The 18,771-nt window shown below is 44.2% G+C and overlaps 1 pseudogene; it reads left to right on the top strand.

Annotated features, from left to right (window-relative positions):
• The first annotated feature begins 12,058 nt into the window (after positions 1–12,058).
• On the top strand, positions 12,059–13,228 carry LOC139785622 (uncharacterized; annotated as a pseudogene).
• Positions 13,229–18,771: the final 5,543 nt, after the last annotated feature.

Genomic DNA, 18,771 nt, shown 5'->3' with positions numbered 1-18,771 from the left:
ATCAGCGAGGACGGCGTCAGGCCCGATCCGCAGAAGATTTCAGCAGTCAAAGATTTTCCACCCCCGAGGAGCCTCAAAAACGTGCGCCAATTCCTCGGACTGGCAGGGTATTACCGCCGCTTTATACCACGGTTCTCGCAGGTGGCGAAACCATTGTCGCAGCTCACCAAGAAGGAAACGCCCTTCACATGGGGAAAGGAACAGCAAGACGCCTTCATTGCATTAAAGGAAGCACTCTGTAGCGAGCCTATCCTGCAATATCCGAACTTCTCCCTATCTTTTATCCTTACGACTGACGCCTCGAATTTCGCAGTTGGCGGCGTATTGAGCCAAAAGTGCGACGACAAGGTAGGCGACCTGCCTATCGCATACGCCTCACGGATTCTCAACTCCGCTGAGAAAAACTACTCTACCATAGAAAAGGAGCTCCTCGCCATCATCTACTGCACCAACCACTTCCGCCCTCACCTCTACGGGCAAAAATTCACTCTCGTCACCGACCACCAGCCGCTCACCTGGCTGCACAGGGTGAAGGACCCGACGTCTCGGCTCATGCGCTGGCGCCTGAAGTTAGAAGAGTACGACTACGAAGTAGTCTACAAACGCGGCAGCGCGAATAACAACGCTGACGCTCTCTCGAGAAACCCGCCTCGGGAATCTACGCCGACAGGAGAAATAATTATTACTGAAATTATCGACGTCACAGAAGAAGAGGTGAAGGACATACTTCCGTCCGTCAAATCAATCCCCACCTTCCTCGAACTATGTCCTGTCAGGAAGAGAATGCGTCTCGATTCCGGAAGCGAGTCTCCGTGGATCGGTTGGGATCATGAAGACTCCAGATCAGACAACACCAATAACAATTGCAGGAGCTGCAGTTGGAGCGACCGCGCCTGCGAGTCCCATCCTGTCAAGTTCCCCCGTAAAAGAAGCATCGACGAGAGCGATCAAGGGCAAGCTCTAGAACAGGATCGAAGACAAGCGCAATCGGCACCCCCGGTCGTATCCCTGCCTAATAAAGTTCCTACACATAGACCGCGTGAAGGAAGAGTGCGGTTCCGCGACCCACCTGAAACCCACACGCTATTCTACAGCCAGCAAAACGCAGCCAGTCACGTAGACCCAGAGGACGAAGGAAGCGACAACAGGAGAGAAGACGGGGTAAACGAACAGTCTCGCGACAGTGACGACGTCGGAACAGATAACGCCGCAGGCCACCCCGACCGCACACGAGACAACGGGAAACTCGGGGATGATAATAACCCTAAAGAACCACCCGCAATTGTGACCGAAGCGCCAGCAGGACCCGCCAAACGGAGACGGGGCAGGCCTAGGAAATTACTACCTCCGGAACCTCCTCCCGTAATCGTCCCCACCGGCGATGAACCCGTCAAACGGAGACGGGGCAGGCCTAAGAAATTACTACCACCGGAACCCCCTACCGTAATTATCACTCCTCCGATACCAGCAACCTCTGTCGACGAACCGGGACCAACGGCTGATCACTCGGGCGTAGAAGTGGGTCATACCACACAAGAAGGAGAAGGACAGGAAGGAACCAGCTACGAGGACTACGCCTACGTACCCGGCGTACCGATTACCAACGACGAGGATAGTGACTCTGAATCCAACGCGTCATCCACGAGTAATGACGATTGCTACTTACCCGAGGCTGATGAAGAGCTCACGACCACTCACGGGATAGAGTGTCGAATAAAGGAATCTCGCGATCCCCTGCTCTCTCAGGACGACAATCTAGTTCCTATCTATTCCTATGTATATATGTAACGATTTTTTCCGAATACAAGGTATTTCATTAAAAAGATTTTTTCAATTTGCACATATTAATTTGGATAAAAAATTTGAATGGTTAATTCGAAAACATAACTTGTCTAAAATAAAAGAGATAAAACTTATACATTATGTCTATGGGAGTACTATGACTGGTGCTGCTTCCATTCCGCTGTTGCCCGATCACATTAATAAAAATTCAGATACATATGAAGTCCATCTCGATCCTTCATATTTCTCTTGTACAACTATCAAATCCTCCTTTACCACTATAAAAGATAAATGGTTATCAACTTAACTTCAATACAAATTCCTGAAAATGTTCAATGTCTTTTACAGTTAGGTGAGAATTTCTCTTTAGCTATCAATAATAAGAAAAAGACTATTATTGATTTCATTAAATGTATAGAATGTAACACGAGGGGTTTACACATTAATCAGATTTTGAACATTAAAAACCGTTCCATTCCAGTTATCAATAATCTCCTCTCCCTTTCCTATAATAAATCCCCTTTATATCAGAACATATCAAACCTTCTCAAATCTACTAAATTATTTATAAATAATAATCCAAATATCATCTTTACCAGAGCTGATAAAGGCAATAGCACAGTAGCTTTAGACAGGGATACTTATATACAAAAAATCACAGATATTTTACAAGACACAAATAGGGAGCGTCCCGTTTGACCTCGTTAATATTTACCACGGTCCCGATTGACCACGTTGATATTGAACACGTTGCAATTGACCACGTTGCGATTGACCACGTTGTGATTGACCACGGTCCCGATTGACCACCGTCCCGATTGACCACGGTCACGATTGACCACCGTCCCGATTGACCACCGTCCCGATTGACCACCGTCCCGATTGACCACGGTCCCGATCGACCACCGTCCCGATCGACCACCGTCCCGATCGACCACCGTCCCGATTGACCACCGTCCCGATTGACCACGGTCCCGATTGACCACGTTGAGATTGACCACGTTGCGTTTGACCACATTAATATTGACCACGTTGCGATTGACAACGGTCCCGGTTGACCACGGTCCCGATTAACCACGGTCCCGATTGACCACCGTCCCGATTGACCACCGTCTCGATTGACCACGGTCGCGATTGACCACCGTCCCGATTGACCACGGTCCCGATTGACCACGGTCCCGATTAACCACCGTCCCGATTGACCACCGTCCCGATTGACCACCGTCCCGATTGACCACCGTCCCAATTGACCACCGTCTCGATTGACCACGGTCGCGATTGACCACCGTCCCGATTGACCACGGTCCCGATTGACCACCGTCCCGATTGACCACGGTCACTATTGACCACGTTGAAATTGACCACGTTGCGTTTGACCACGTTAATATTGATCACGTTGCGATTGACCACGGTCCCGATTGCCCACGGTCCCTATTAATCACGGTCCCGATTGACCACGTTGATATTGACCACAGTCCCGATTTGTTAATATTGGCCACGGTCCCGATTGACCACCGTCCCGATTGACCACCGTCCCGATTGACCACCGTCCCGATTGACCACCGTCCCGATTGACCACCGTCCCGATTGACCACCGTCCCGATTAACCACGGTCCCGATTGACCACGGTCCCGATTGACCACGTTGATATTGACCACGGTCCCGATTAACCACGTTGATATTGGCCACGGTCCCGATTGACCACCGTCCCGATTGACCACGGTCCCGATTGACCACCGTCCCGATTGACCACCGTCCCGATTGACCACCGTCCCGATTGACCACCGTCCCGATTGACCACCGTCCCGATTAACCACGGTCCCGATTGACCACGGTCCCGATTGACCACGTTGATATTGACCACGGTCCCGATTAACCACGTTGATATTGGCCACGGTCCCGATTGACCACCGTCCCGATTGACCACGGTCCCGATTGACCACCGTCCCGATTGACCACCGTCCCGATTGACCACGATTGAGCACGAGTTATAATATTAAGCAGTTCCTGAAATATATACAAGGTGTAGAAAAACTAAGTTTCGTAAATTTGTGTAATGAAAGAAGGAATAAATACACCAACTTTAAGTATAGGAACCATGGGTCAACAACGCTTCGTTACGGCGTAATGGGCGTTTAATTAAATTGTCACAACGACTGCGATGCAATTATTTTATTCCGTCAATTTAACATGTTTACAGTAGAGACCCTCTATACAGAGTCTGGACATAATCGATTTTGTCCAAATCCTGCGAGAGGAAGGATATACATTATTATGTATGTACAACCACTGAGATATAAGTAATATCATAGTATTTACAACACAATAATTTTACGAGAGGTTAGGAAATCTGTCATAACAACTTCGTGGAAAAAATGTATGTTAACTGTTATCAAGGAAGTATAGCTCTACTTTTTGTTGGTACTTTGCTGCCCAATAATAATTAATAATTATATTGTATCATTCTGCATCTTGATCTCGCACATCATTGTTATGACAGATTTCCTAACCTCTCGTAACATCACGTTGTACACACATAATAAGTTATTATATAGTTTTTACGCACTGAAATTGACTACAATTTCTCCAAATCCTTTTTTTTCAAACGACGTGTCATTGCATATGTAAAAGATTAGAGTACTGTAATCGGAAGGAAATGAATATCAGAAAACGTTTAATTGATTATATTTGTCATTATTTATGTAAGTATCCTTTACTTAAATACTTTTTACAAAGGCACACAATTACGTGTCATTCCTAGCAATATACTAATAAATAATAGCTCTTTCTTATTTACAGTGATATATCAGATTTCTATGTCTTTATTAAAAGTAGCATGGTATGATTTGTGCAATCTATTTCTATTAATGCTGAAATGAAAGAAATCATTAACAAAACAAGTTGCTGATGTCGAAACCTTAAAATTATTAGCTGTCTCATATACTACGTTTACGCGAGCGTTATTTCTGTAGTAACTTACGATAATTCCTTCGCGTAAACGGGATTTTGTAGTAACTTACGATAATTCACTTCGCGTAAACAGGTGCTTTCTTTTATTAAAAACAGCTACAATCTTTTATTACATACAATCTATTAATTTTAAAAAATTCATTTTTTTCCATGGATTCAATAACTACTAAATAAACCCATTAACACATATTTCTATGACAGTCGAAACTGTTTTATAACTTCCAAGTAACGATTTCATTTGTCGTACCTCGTTACCCGCAGACTTCGGCCACCATATTGGGGTCCGCCATGTTGATTTTTCAAAAGGCCACAGCTCAAATAAAACTACATATGTATAGCTATAAAATAAGCCCCGAATGAATTTTCCAGATGACCCCAATTTTTGGACAGGGGGGTGTCTGATTTGACAGAGAATGTCTTATATATATAGATATATATGTATACAGAAACTAATATAAGGCTGTCAAAAACCTAGGCTTGGATCGCATGGCTTTTTAATTCTAATTGATTGTATATATCGTTACGATCCTATTTCTCTTATTATTATGATAAATATGATTATATCTATTGTCTTTACAATAAGTATAATAGTTATAAACATACAATTTGAAATCCATTTTGTTTTCCTTCTAATATCTCCATCTAGAAATATAATAAATAAAAATATATAAGTATACCTCCGATTATAAGCTCAGCAGAAGTCAGTATCTAGTAATAATTGATTAATAATTCAAATCAATCAACAAACCATATTGTTCGTGCTGGTTAGCGTTACTTCTGCTAAAGGAACCCAATTTTCGTACAAAAAGCATTTTTGTAGTTCCTATCTTGAAGCGAAAAAGTTGTGAAATGTTTTATTTTTTTGATAAAAGGAAAAGATGTATGTTTTACTTTTAAATTGTGTTATCTCAGGCAATTACGTTAAAATGTGTTTTCTTAGGTATAATTGCGCAATAAAATTCGTATTTATGATATATCTGTTATTATCGAATATGTAATATATGCCTTACTTAACATGCAGAATCTCCTGCATGTTAAATAGTACTAAATAGTACAAAAGGATATTAAATCTTTTCAAATGCATTTTGTGTACTTCACACATTGAAAGAATATATATTTTTTGACAGTATTGCACGTACAAAAGTTATCACATTGTCAATTTTGTAATCGCTTCATATTACATTACATATTACGTACATCTAATTTTATTGCATCAAAAACTACAAAATACATTTTTGGATAACTTAATAGAGAATACTGAGAATACTAAGGAAGGAATTAAACAGAACTGAAGAGAACTAAACAGAATTAAACAGAACAAAATAGTTATAGATATTAATAGTATCACGCTCAAATGCACAGCCATATTGAATGTACATTTAATACTAAGCAAGGAATTAAACAGAACTACTGTTTCCGTCGAATAAACTTGAATCTGTCGCTTACTTATAAAATACATTTGGCAGCATGCATAAAAAATCTATTAAAAAATCTATTCCATTATTGATACACATACGAGGGTAGTCCGAAAAGTTTTGAGCCTAACATCGACTTAAAAGGAGACTATTTGACCGAATTTGACCGAAAAAATAATGTTTGAGGCTCAAAACTTTTCAGACTACCATCGTACATTGTGTTATTTTTTGTAGTTTATAGAAATGAATAAGTATCACGTTCAAATGTACAGTCATATTAGATATATATTTAAGCAAGGAATTAAACAAAACTGAACGGATCTAAACAAAAGTTTTGTTTAATTCTGTTTAGTTCTATTTAATTCCTTCGTTAGTATTCTCAGTATTCTTAAGTTATCCAAAAACGTATTTTGTAATTTTTGAGGCAATAAAATTAGATGTACGTAATGTTATGTAACATGAAGCAATTACAAAATTGAAATGTGATAACTTTTGTAAGCGCAACACTGCCTAAAAATATATTTTTTAATGTGTGAAGTATAAAAAACGTATTTAAAAAGATTTGATATCCTTTCGTATTATTAAGCCATGTTGCTTGCACTCATAAATATAAACTTAGCGATAAAGTCAGGCGGGAGACTTCAGGATGTCAAGTAAAGCAGATTACATTCTCCACTATCTTGATTCTATCTTAATATTTACCTTAATATCTAATATATATTCGATAACCACAAATAAATCATAAATCCGAGTCCTATATATTGTGCAATTTTACTTAAGACACATGAATAGCTTTCTATTTACATCAAAACTCAGTTAATTCTCACTTGTGACGTCAGTTGAACGCACGTTCCTTTTAATGCTGATGGAGAGTGAGATTCAATGAATTTTTATTCACAATCGAGACCATGTCCTTTCTACTGTACTATTAAAAGTGAGATTAGAAACTTGTATTGTTATGCGATAGCTTTGTCACCAAAATAATCAGGTAAATTTCTTTTACTCACTAAAAAACTGACGTCTTATCTGATTATTCTCAGTCTAAAGTATTCACGTAACTGAGTGACTCAGCTCACTTAAGGTAGTCGCCTCGTCAGGGCATGTATTAGATAAAGTTTTCGATTTTGGATTTTATATCAAACTATATGATCAGCTTTGCAGTCGATTTTTTCTGTGGCTCCTTACCGACTATTTACTCTAGAAAATCGATCTCGAAAATCACAAATTTTGCATTACTTCATACAGACGGCCAGAAAAAGAAGGCTCTATCACGGTTTCAATCACATATTTTCGCATTTTTCGATTAGATAAAGTGAGAAAAAACATTGCTTTTTGTACATTAGATTTCGAAGAATCCGATGCAACAACAAAATATATAGTTTACCGGAGATTTCGCTGCTAATTTTTTAGTTTATTTTAGTGAAAATGCGGTAATCGAGCAGACATTTTTTGGTTGAGGTGAGGTTGGGAAGACTTGGCTGTAGTTGCAGGTTATGGGGCTCGTCTTTCTTAGCCGAATTGGATAGTGATTGACACCCCTGTCATGCGTTTTGAAACCCTTTCTCAGTAATTGTCAAAATTCAATCGAAAAGGAGATGTGATGATTTCTCACTTGTAACCTTTCTCGACGACTCGCATGATCAGCTGATCAAAACGGAGTCAAATGAGAAAAATCACAGAATTTGGAAAAAGTAACATACTTTGTCACGTATGAAATTTTACACCATAATTCATAAAATTATTTTTCCCTTACAAACCCCTTGTTAGCAAAAATTGCCTGAAATATATTTCTGAACGTGAAAACCTACAAACAGTCACATGACTAGCACGTAGCGAGACGGCTACCTTAAGTGTAAATAGAAAGCGCTTATACTATCATAATATAAATTGTAACGCAATTGCCTCAAATAATAAAATTAATATAAAGAACGTAGATACATCTTTCTCTTTTTTCAGAAAAAAATAGAACTTTTCGTTTAAAGATAGGAACTAGAAAAGTGCTTTTTATACAAAAATTGAATTTCTTTAGCAGGGATAACGCTATAACCAGCTCGAACAATATGGTTTACAATTTATTCTGTACTTGATTATGTTAATAACATTGTTGTTCCAGCATTTTTATTTACTACTGTATATTTAGTTTAAGAAATTTCTTAACAAATTATAATTCTCTATAAAATGTATCATAAAATGACAATGTCGGATATAATTCCGTACCACTGCATTGCACATTGCTGATATCATGATATGACATTTTTCCTAACCTCTTATACTAACGTAAATTACTGCAATATGTAAAATATGCAAGCTGTATATATACGAGAAAAATAATGAAAAATGTGACAATGCAGTATCGACTATATCAATTTATTGCTCGGGATAAAATAACAAATACTATTAAATGCAGCGATAACAAGATCGCATTCAATATTGTCAATTTCAATGTAGTCAAATGAGACCGTGGTCAATCGGGACGGTGGTCAATCGGGACGGTGGTCAATCGGGATTGTGGTCAATCGGGACCGTGGTCAATCGGGACCGTGGTCAATCGGGACCGTGGTCAATCGGGACCGTTGTCAATCGGGACCGTGGTCAATCGGGACGGTGGTCAATCGGGACCGTGGTCAATCGGGACCGTTGTCAATCGGGACCGTGGTCAATCGGGACGGTGGTCAATCGGGACGGTGGTCAATCGGGACCGTGGTCAATCGGGACGGTGGTCAATCGGGACCGTGGTCAATCGGGACGGTAATCAATCGGGACCGTGGTCAATCGGGACGGTGGTCAATCGGGATGGTGGTCAATCGGGACGGTGGTCAATCGGGACGGTGGTCAATCGGGACTGTGGCCAATCGGGACCGTGGCCAATATCAACGTGGTTATTCAGGACTGTGGTCAATATCAACGTGGTCAATCGGGACCGTGATTAATAGGGACCGTGGGCAATCGGGGCCGTGGTCAATCGCAACGTGATCAATATTAACGTGGTCAAACGCAACGTGGTCAATCTCAACGTGGTAAATTTCAACGTGGTCAATAGTGACCGTGGTCAATCGGGACGGTGGTCAATTGGGACGGTGGTCAATCGGGACCGTGGTTAATCGGGACCGTGGTAAAATGGGACCGTGGTCAATCGGGACGGTGGTCAATCGGGACCGTGGTCAATCGGGACCGTGCTCAATTGCAACGTGGTCAATATTAACGTGGTCAAACGCAACGTGGTCAATCTCAACGTGGTCAATCTCAACGTGGTCAATCTCAATGTGGTCAATCGGGACTGTGGTCAATCGGGACCATGGTCAATCGGAACGGTGGTCAATCGGGACCGTGGTCAATCGGGACGGTGGTCAATCGGGACCGTGTTCAATCGAGACCGTGGTCAATCGGGACCGTGGTCAATTGGGACGGTGGTCAATCGGGACCGTGGTCAATCGGGACGGTGGTCAATAGGGACCGTGGTCAATCGAGACCGTGGTCAATCGGGACGGTGGTCAATCGGGACCGTGGTCAATCGGGACCGTGGTCAATCGCAACGTGGTCAATATAAACGTGGTCAATCGCAACGTGGTCAATTTCAACGTGGTCAAACGGGTGCCATTCCACAAATACATATACAAAAATCACTAAAGATCCTACTAAACAGCTTACTTAAAAAATTAGAGATACACTTGTGAGATGGAAAAAGCATAAATATATCTCCGACGATAAATATAAACAACTTTTATGCAGTGATGGTATTCTTCCGAGGGCCTATGGATTACCAAAAATACATAAAACGGGATATCCTTTTAGAATAATTATTTCTTCCATTGATAGTCCAACATATTCACTAGCTTACTTTCTCCATAAGATCATTTCTATAAGTATACCAAAACCGAATAGTCATATAGATAACAGTTTCGAACTAGTCAAAAAACTTAACGGGACACATATCAATAATGATTATCTTCTGATTTCACTAGATGCAGTATCGTTATTCACTAACATTCCTACAAATTTAGTATTAGAAAGTATTTCCAGTAGATGGCCATATATTTCCAATAATTGCAATATTCCAAAGGATAAATTCATGCAGGCTATAGAATTAATTTTAAATTCAACGTACTTTACTTTTGATAACATCATTTACAAACAAAAATTTGGTACCCCTATGGGCTCTCCTTTGTCGTCCATTGCTGCCGACATGGTAATGCAGGATTTGGAAAATAGAGTGTTGCAATTACTCACTTTCATTGTACCTTTTTACTTTAGATACGTAGATGACATTGCTATGGCTGTACCTCCTAATTCTATTGACACAATACTACAGGTATTTAATTCGTATCACCCTAGGTTACAGTTTACCATTGAAATAGGAGGTGACAAATTAAACTTTGTAACGATGCGCCCCGAAACGCATCGTTCCCGGCGAGCATCAGCCGGATGCCGCCCGGCCGAATATCCGCCGGGCAAGACAAGGCACGGTGTGCCCTTTTTTGATTACACTATCTCGCGTATAAGTCCGCGAACGGACTTACCGCGGCAACAGACTCGGAGCGCCGAGCGGTGCCGAAAACGGCCGAAAGCCGCCGAACGCAATCGAGGCGTCGGGACGCCGCACAGTGGTGCGGAAGTGGAAAAAACCCAAAATTTTGAAAATAATGTTTTTATGTATCGACTACTATTTTGGGATATCTAATAAATATAGTAGTATCTTATTATAAAAATGTATATTTTATTTATTTGATTTCAGGAAAAAACCTCAATTCGTAGATAGATTTTTATACTCTAACTATTGTCTAATGTCTGTTTAACCGAAATATATCTCATGTATTTCAAATGTGTACATTCTTACTTTATATGTGACATAATTACTTTTCTAAAATTGTTAACGAAAATCCTATTACATAATGATATCTAAAATTTTAAGTTTTTATTTATTTCATTATGTCTATAAAAAATGCTACACTTTTCTCCAAGCTCTTGATTATATTTTTTGACAGCAGATGCTATTACTAAACTGTCCTATAAAAATGACGTGCTACTTCTTGCAACTTTAGCTGTACTTAATTATTGACTGCAATCGCGCGTCAGTGATGTCAGAAAGCGCGGCCGCTATCATATCATGCGCACGCTTGCATCATTGTCACGTGTCTTTCTTGCTCTCTCTCTCTCTCTCTCTCTCTCTCTCTCTCTCTCTCTCTCTCTCTCTCTCTCTCTCTCTCTCTCTCTCTCTCATCTCTCTCTCTCTCTCTCTCTCTCTCTCTCTCTCTCTCTCTCTCTCTCTCTCTCTCTCTCTCTCTCTCTCTCTCTCTCTCTCTCTCTCTCTCTCTCTCTCTCTCTCTCTCTCTCTCTCTCTCTCTCTCTCTCTCTCTCTCTCTCTCTCTCTCTCTCTCTCATCCCCCCTCTCTCTCTCTTCTCCCCCCCTCTCTCTCTCTCTCCCGCTCCATCTCTCCCTCCTCCCTCTCCCTCTCTCTTCCCTCTCCTTCTCTCCCTCTCTCTCCTTTCTCCTCTACATTCCGTCTGCCCCTTCTCTCTCTCTCTCCCTCACCTTCTCCCTCCCCTCTCCTCTCCTCTCCGCTCCCTTCTCCCTCTCCCTCCCCTCTCACTCTCACTCCCTCTCCCTCTCCCTCTCCCTCTCCTCTCCCTCTCTCCTCTCCCTCTCCCTCTCCCTCTCCTCTCCCTCTCCCTCTCCCTCTCCCTCCCTCCCCTCTCCCTTCTCCCTCTCCCTCTCCTCTCCTCTCCCTCTCCCTCTCCCTCTCCCTCTCCCTCTCCCTCTCCCTCTCCCTCTCCCTCTCCCTCTCTCCTCTCTCCCTCTCCCTCTCCCTCTCTCTCTCCCTCTCTCTCTCTCTCTCTCCTCTCTCTCTCTCTCTCTCTCTCTCTCTCTCTCTCTCTCTCTCTCTCTCTCAAAAATGTTAACGCAAGGAGCATATGGACCATCAGGTGGAGCGACAAGAAAATATAGCGATGTGATTAAAGAAAGGAAAGAAGAAAATATCTTGATTATAAAACCAAAAGTACAACAAGAGAGTGAAATTACGAAGAAAACAATTAAGATAAAATTGATATAACCAAGATGGAAATAGGAATTACCAAATTAAGAAAGGGAGGTAAAGGGACAGTGATCTTAGGATGTGAGACGGAAGAAGAGAAGGAAAAGCTAAAGGCGACGGTACAAGCGGCAATGGGTGAGGAGGTCAAGGTCTCTGAGCCACAGAAGAGGAAACCTAAGATTAAAATAATTAATGTTGGTGGAGAGGAAATGAAAATGGAGGATGATGAATTGTTAGATACAATCAAGAAGCAGAATAGAATTGGCGAGGAATGCTGTATGCACTTAGTGAAGAAAATTTTAAGAGGAAAAAATAAGGATATTGAGCAAGGATCCGTAATAATTGAAGTGGATGAAAGCACTCATAAATCACTAATAAACAGGGGAAAGATAAATTTAGGATGGCGAAAGTGTCCTATATTTAATTACATTAGTGTTAGAAGATGTTTTAAATGCTGGGGCTATTATCATATTGCCAAGAATTGCACGAGACAGGAAACATGCTATAAATGTGCAGGAAATCATAAGGCGAATGAATGTACGACGGCAAAGAAGAGGTGTGTAAATTGTACCTACAAGAATCAGACATACAACTTGAAGATAAACGTTGAACACGAGGCGCTGGATTCGGAATGTCCGACATTTAAGAAAGTACTGGAGGAGGAGAAAAAAAGAGCCGGCTGGGAAGATGCAAAATAGCAACCACAGGAAGAAGCGGAATTACTCTGGTATACGAATGCACAAAGCTTTTTGGCGCATAAGGATGAAATTCAACATCAGATTATGAAGAGGGTGAATCCTGCGATTCTAGCGTTATCCGAGACTAGATTGACTGTAGAAATTGAGGATAGTGAGGTCAATGTACCGGGGTACAGTATAGTTAGATGTGATGCTGAAAATAGAAATACAGGAGGAGTACTGTTATATGTTAGGGAGGATATTAAATTTAGGATAGTTGATAAGAAAAAGATAGTGTCAAACTGTTGGTGCGTGGTGGTAGAATTGAGAGAGAATTTGTTTAAAGGTATAATAGCAGTAGTGTATCATTTGCCGAGTGCGTCAAATGGCGATTTTGTGAGATTTCTGGAAGATACGGTCGAAGATTTAATAATAAAGTACGACTGTATAGTGATAGGGGACTTTAATATAGATATAATGGTAGATTCATTTTACACAAAGAAATTTTTAACGGTAATGCAAAGCTTAGGGATGAGGCAGTATGTTGATTGTCCAACGCGAGTTACAAAAGATAGTCGAACGAGGATAGATTTAATTTTTTCGAATAAGGAAATAAAGGTACAAGTGAATGAGAAACCTAAAATAACGGACCATGCATGGCTAAAAGTAGATTTTAATATGAATAAAAAGGGAAATAAATATAAAGAATTTAGAGGCAGGGACTATAGTAAATTTAGTGTAGATGAATTTCTTAGAATAATGGAAGAAAGAACTGAGCAAGGTCAAGGGCTGGATATAAGTATAAGGGCGGAGAGATTTGTTAATAGTATAGTAAGTGTATTGGATACTGTAGCACCTAAGAAAAAGTTCAAGATTCCGAAAGTATGGGAAGGGAAAAAGTGGTATTCAGATGAAATTAGAATGGCAGCAGATAGAAGGGATGAGGCTCACAGTAGAGCAATAAGCACAGGTAAGGAGCAGGACTGGGAATATTTCAAGAATGAACGAAATGCAGTAGTAAAACTTATCAGGACAAAAAAGAAGGAATATTATGAGAATATGGTAGATAACAATAGGAGGGATCCTACAAAGATGTGGAAAATTTTGAAAGAATTAATTAAGGGTGAGCAAAGGGGTTCAGAAAACATCGATAATGTAGATTTTGAAATATTAGAAGACATGGAAGAATGCAATATAGCTGATAAATTTAATATATATTATGTAAAAAGTATTAGTAACATTGTGCAATCTATTAGTAATAAGGGGGTAAAAGGCACAGGTAGGAGACCTATTTATGTAATTGAGAATAAGAGGATTATGGAAAATTTTGAGTCAATTAGCGCAAGAGACCTGGAACAAATTGTTAGGGAACTACCACGAAAGAACGGAACAGAGGAAGGAATAAATAGTAATATACTGAAAATGGTGCTACCTGTGATAAAAGATGAGTTTGTTGGGGTAATAAATGATTCGCTTAGGACAGGTAAATTTCCAGAAGGATGGAAAACATCCACGATAATACCGATACCAAAGGTAAACAAACCAAAAAAAGCGAGCGAGTATAGACCGATTAATATGTTACCGATATATGAAAAAGTATTAGTGTTCGAGAGCACGCGGATGCGCGTTTGATGGCGCGAGGAAGACGACCACGAGGAAAGCGGTTCACACAAGTCAAATACGCATAGGTCCACTAAAATAAGTATATTACAATAAAGTCTCAGTATATACAATGGATACAGTGTTCCTTTACTTTTAGCAAAGCAAGAGGCCGTAAACGCGCGCACAGATGTTAGTACGGCATGCAGCGGTGGTGAAAGCGTGTTCGCGAAGCGCGATAGCGAAGAGCGAACTCAAAGCGGTGTACACAGCGGTGTTAGCTAGCGTAGTTAAGCGGTTTAGCGAGCGGAGATTTTGTGCGATTGACTTTCGACAAAGAGCGCGGTGCGCGACGAAGCAAGCTCTTTTATACGGGAGCTTCTTCTCGCAATAACCAATTGTTTCGAAGCGTTGTCGGTGACCTCCGATTTTCCCTTGTGATTGGCGGCAAAGGGCTATGACACGCATTGAGTCGCGCCTGATTGGCAATCGGCGGCCTACGTCACCGCATCGCGTCGACGCGAGACGAAACATTGCTAACCGGCCGTTAGCAATGTTGTTGTTTGTCACACCGGTGACTGTTTATAGCGTGGGTTTCTCCATCGCGCAAGGACATGAAAACAGCGTTTTGGAAACGTCTTGAAAGGTATTGATTGCGAAATGCCTTTAGAGAAGCCCACGTTATAATGCAAAGTATTCAGAACTTACATTAGGATTTTTATTGAAACGATGAACTTATAATACAGAGAAGGCACGCGCATTGTGCCCTTTCATTTGACGAGACCGATGCACGCTACGATGCACTCGTGATCTCAAACATTCCCGCCCGCCTAGGCCTTACGTGACGAGACGGACAGGAAACGGAAGCCTATCAGGTGTCGCGGTAACTGCATTGATTATCATCGATGGGCGCGATGGATCGCGGCGCGCGCGACCGACGGCACGACGGCGCTGCGCGACGACGCGCGGAGCATGCAATGATCACGTGTTTCGCCGCGAGCGTGATTTCGGGCGCATCGTAAGCAGCGGAAAACGCGAGGGAGTACGCGAGTGAATTACTGTGTGACGCGTGGGTACAGTGATCGGTGGAGTGAACATTTTAGTGCACAGTGATCGCAGGACGTGGTGGCAGAGGGCCATGAGCAATTAAGCGTTGGCTACGCACCTGACAGTGCAACCGGTAAGTCGATAAATGCGAATCGACACGACGTGAAACGCGATAAGTGAGTAATATCGCGAAACGACCGGACAGAAATATACGTACGAAGATGAACAGCGATAAAACGCGCGAGAAAGCGGACAGTAATAACGCGAGAAAAGATACGCGAGAAACCGGGTGGTTTTCTGTGGCTCACGTATCCTCAACGGTGGTGGTGGTGTCGGTGGTCCCAGGAAGCCGCCCAGGAGTTGGCTGCGGTGTGACACAGTGCGGTCGGCCGTGATGGCATTGATCTCCTCCAAGTAGTGGATTGAGTGCCTGGTCTTGTTCTGCCGGTGTGAGTGTCCCGCGCCTGATCGCCCGGATAGTGGTCGTCGATGCGGCAGGTGGTGCGTCGCCATCGCAGACACCGCGCGGTGTAGCGTAGAAGACGGTGTAGCGAGGAGCCTCGAGGGAGGGTGTCGGTCTCCGGTTCGATCTTCCCGACGGCGGATTGAACGACGCCTGTCCTTCCGCCGGGATGCGTGACCCTGTGGTCCAGAGGATTGGAGCTGTGGACAGGCTCAAAGTGTTGCGAGCGTGTCGCGTTAAGTTGGTGACCAAAGCGGCCGCGGACAGTTCACGTGGAAGCCCGCCCGCCGTGCAGGGTTCGCGCAGGTCGGGTTGTACGGCGATCGCGTCGTCGACCGGGTCTTCTCCGGGCACGACATCGTCAACGGACTTGCGGGTTTCGGCGAGGGTTCTTCCGGCGGTGATGAGACCGGCCATCCGACGACCGTACCGGCCAGCGGATGTGCGCTCGTGGGTGTGCACGGAGTGTCGCTCGCCCTCCTCTTCCTCGGGAGGTGAGCGTGACGAAAGCGGAGTGAGCTTGGCGTGAGCTGCGGTGACCAAGGAGGGTGGTCGCGCCGCAGCCCCCCTGACAGAATCCATCCCAGGATGGTTTCTGCGCGATCGGCGTTTTGCGGTTTGCCTCGGCGGAGGACCATCCTCCAGGATGGTCGAGCACACCTCAGCGCCTAGAAGCAGCTCGACTGGATCGTTGTCGGCGAAACGAGGATCGGCTAGCGGAAGTCCCTGCAGATGAGGCCACGTGGTGCTGCACGTGATCGCGGAGCCCTGGTACAGGGAGAGAGACGCGGAAAGCACGAACGCGACGGCGGTTGAGCGCGGCTCCGGTGGTCGAAGACGTGAGACTCAACGACACTTTGCCCCGAGTGGATCCGGATTGTGAGCCGCCGATGCCGAGGATCGACATTCGGGTGCGCGATCGCGGCAGGCGCAGCCGCTGCACAGGGACTCCGACACGATTCGACACTTCGGAGCCCTTGGTCGATGAGAGCTCGAACATCGTGTGGATTTCCGTGACGGTCGGCAACGATCACGCGCGCGGGTCGCGAGGAGGATTCGCGTTGCGGTCGTCGGCCTTTCCGACTGCGTGAAAGCGCGCTGACTTCAGCGGCGGGTTGCGGCTCGGAGACGTATGCGTCGTGGAGCATCGAGTGGTGACGCGAATACACGTCATGCAGTTCCTGGTGGACTGACACCCGTGCCACCAAATGGTTGCCGAGACAATTAAAGCACAGCTTGTTGGTCTCGGCCACTGACAGTCGTTCACTGGCTGACTTGGCCTTGAATTCGGGGCACCCCATGAGTGAGTGCCTTTCGGTGCAGAGTGGACACTGTGAGGCTCAGTGCGCTGCGCGGCGTGCGCTTTTGCGAAACGTGATGGCTCACTTGAGTTTGTGACAGTGTTCTTCGGGTTCGCGGCGTTCAACGTGAGAATACGTCTTGTGATGAAGTTCATCAGAGTGTCGTGACTCGGCGGTTCGAAGGAGTCTCCCGAGGAGGATTCCCACTCCAGACGCGTTCGCGAGTCGAACAGTTCAACGACGAGGTGGTTGAACAGATCCATGCCGTGCGAGTCGATGGGTCTTCCTATGCTCTCCTGAGCGTTGACGGCGGAAATGACAGGCGTTATGGACGCGGCTGAGCTCATCGGCGGTGGCGGCTTTCATCTTCGCCACGGCGGTAAACGTGGCGAAGTTGGAGCGTATCAGCTCCCTCTTATTTTCGTAGTGTTTGCAGAGGATCGCCCACGCGCGATTGTAATTTTCGCCAGTGATTGTTAACGACCGTATCAAATTTTCAGCTGACCCTTGGAGGCACGAGCGAAGGTAATGCAGCGTTCAACGTGCGAGATGGACGAATTGTCGCCGATGACCGACCGAAAGAGATCGCGGAAGGACGGCCAATCCTCGTAGGCACCCGAAAATTTCGGCAAGTTTATACGGGGCAGCGAGAGGTTCTCGACGCGCGGTTCGCCCCCCTGCTCTGGCGGCGTGGAAGACGTGGGGACGATGACGCGATTTTGTAGCGATTTTGCCAGTTCGGACAGGACGCTACGCTGAAGCACGTAAGCACTCTCGGCTTGGTCGAGTAAGTCTAATTTGGCGTACTCACTCTCAGCGTAGCGGTCCTTGTAGCAGGCTCGAACGAGGTCATGCTGACTCTCGAACTTTGCCCAATGGTCGTCGAGGAGGCGAATGCGAGTCTCGATGGCGGAGAGGGTGATGTTCGCCTGACCCATCTTCTTCAGGTTGTCGACGGCTTTGGAGATGCGTACGAAGAGTTCGTGTTGGCTGTTCAGCATGGCGCTCTGGTCAAGACTCATGGTGTCTTCTGTTTTAGGTACTCCCGATCGCGGTGCCGGCGATGATCCGGCTCGAAGGACCAGAATGTTCGAGAGCACGCGGATGCGCGTTGTGGCGCGAGGAAGACGACCACGAGGAAAGCGGTTCACACAAGTCAAATACGTATAAGTCCAATAAAATAAGTATATTACAATAAAGTCTCAGTAATACAATGGATACAGTGTTCCTTTACTTTTAGCAAAGCAAGAGCCGTAAACGCGCGCACAGATGTTAGTACGGCATGCAGCGGTGGTGAAGCGTGTTCGCGAAGCGCGATAGCGAAAGAAGAGCGAACTCAAAGCGGTGTACACAGCGGTGTTAGCTAGCGTAGTTAAGCGGTTTAGCGAGCGGAGATTCTGTGCGATGGACTTTCGACAAAGAGCGCGGTGCGCGACGAAGCAAGCTCTTTTATACGGGAGCTTCTTCTCGCAATAACCAATTGTT

Source organism: Temnothorax nylanderi, unplaced genomic scaffold (assembly GCF_030848795.1).
Source record: "Temnothorax nylanderi isolate EJ_2023f unplaced genomic scaffold, tnyl_v1.0 TNYL_tig0847_pilon, whole genome shotgun sequence".
Classification (NCBI taxonomy): domain Eukaryota; kingdom Metazoa; phylum Arthropoda; class Insecta; order Hymenoptera; family Formicidae; genus Temnothorax; species Temnothorax nylanderi.
Note: the sequence above shows the minus strand (reverse complement) of the source record. Positions and strands in the feature narration are given on the sequence as shown.